The 1,454-nt window shown below is 32.6% G+C and overlaps 1 pseudogene; it reads right to left on the bottom strand.

The window, feature by feature from the left end:
• Positions 1-445: 445 nt before the first annotated feature.
• On the bottom strand, positions 446-559 carry LOC139185374 (U2 spliceosomal RNA; annotated as a pseudogene).
• Between the last annotated feature and the right edge of the window lie 895 nt (positions 560-1,454).

The following is a 1,454-nucleotide window of genomic DNA, read 5'->3' as shown; positions in this document are numbered from 1 at the left end:
AAACAGGAATAATATTACCCACCTCAAAGAATTGTCATTAAATAAAAGAGAATGTTTTGTCAAACTAATGGGGTGAGTCTTGCCCTTGCATTTCTTAATATAAACTATACATTATAATCACCATGTTTTTAGCATTTTTGAAGAACAATGTTAATTTATACTGAACTTAGCATGAAGATTTATATTAATAATTGTAGTGGTATTTATTTTAAAATTTAAAAACCCTGTCATTTAGCAATATTTGATGAAGGCATCATTTACATCTCAGTATGAGTGAATTCATCAAAGTAAAGTGAAAGTCACTCAGTCATGTTTGATTCTTTGCAAACTCATGGACTATACAGTCCATGGAATTCTGTAGGCCAGAATACTGGAGTGGGTTGCCATTCCCTTCTCCAGGGGATCTTCCCAACCCAGGATTGAATCCAGGTCTCCCACATTGCAGGTGGATTCTTTACCATCTGAGCCACAAGGAAAGTCAGACAGAGGACGTATCAGATATCAAACTGATAAAAACAGATACTTATACTTGATTTTAACCAAAAGGCTGAGAAGCAATTCATCAAGCCAAATCCCTTTCTAAAAGCAAGTTCTTATATGTTGCATCAGGCAAGAAGAATTAGGTAAGTTCTTGGTCCAAAAGACAAAGTTAAAAACCAGGGAATGGGGGAGGGGAATCCATTTTATTTTTCTTTCACTAATGTTTATACTCTTTCATCTTGTCATATGAGTCCTTGAGACTGTTTTTCATGTGACAACTTCTATGCCCTAAATAGACACACACACACAAATCCACATTCACTCAAATAAAATGCACACCACAGGAAGTAACTATTACAAGTTAGAAAGTTTGATTAGAATGATGAATTGGAAGGAAGGTCATCAAACTTCAAGATAGATTGCAAAGCAAGGACAAAGCGAAAAGAATGTGCTTTACATAAAACTTTATCTTATTCAAGTAATCTGCCATAAAGAGCCACAGTAGACAGAGCCATTAATTTCTTAGTTTAATAGTTTGAGGTGAATTGCTTTAATGAGTGTTCTGTTCAGAATTGAAGGTACTGTAAGCCTTTGTAGGCAGCATAATTAAAGTAGAGTGATTATCTCAATGCCAATAACTGAATTTTGGTCATAACAATGAACAAACGATTTTGCAGATTTTTATCATCACATGAAAACACTATTTAAACAATAAACTTTTTTAGACTAATGAGTTTATTAATGGTAAATGAAACAAATGATCTGAAACAGGGTGAGGAGATATAAAAGAGCTAGTATTAAATGATCTAGCAAAGAAATAAATTAATTTCAGATCCAGGTAAGTTTGAGATGTAGTAACTTTTCACTATGTTAGAAATTATAGATTAGAATAAGTGTAACTGTTCAGTTAATGAAATAACTGATGGACAAAAGTAAGAGTTATTTAAAATTATTCTTGACATTAAAGTCAAATA

The sequence above is a fragment of the Bos indicus genome, chromosome 1 (assembly GCF_029378745.1).
Source record: "Bos indicus isolate NIAB-ARS_2022 breed Sahiwal x Tharparkar chromosome 1, NIAB-ARS_B.indTharparkar_mat_pri_1.0, whole genome shotgun sequence".
Taxonomy (NCBI): Eukaryota; Metazoa; Chordata; class Mammalia; order Artiodactyla; family Bovidae; genus Bos; species Bos indicus.
The sequence above is the reverse complement of the archived record's forward strand: the minus strand, read 5'-3'. Positions and strand labels throughout refer to the sequence as shown.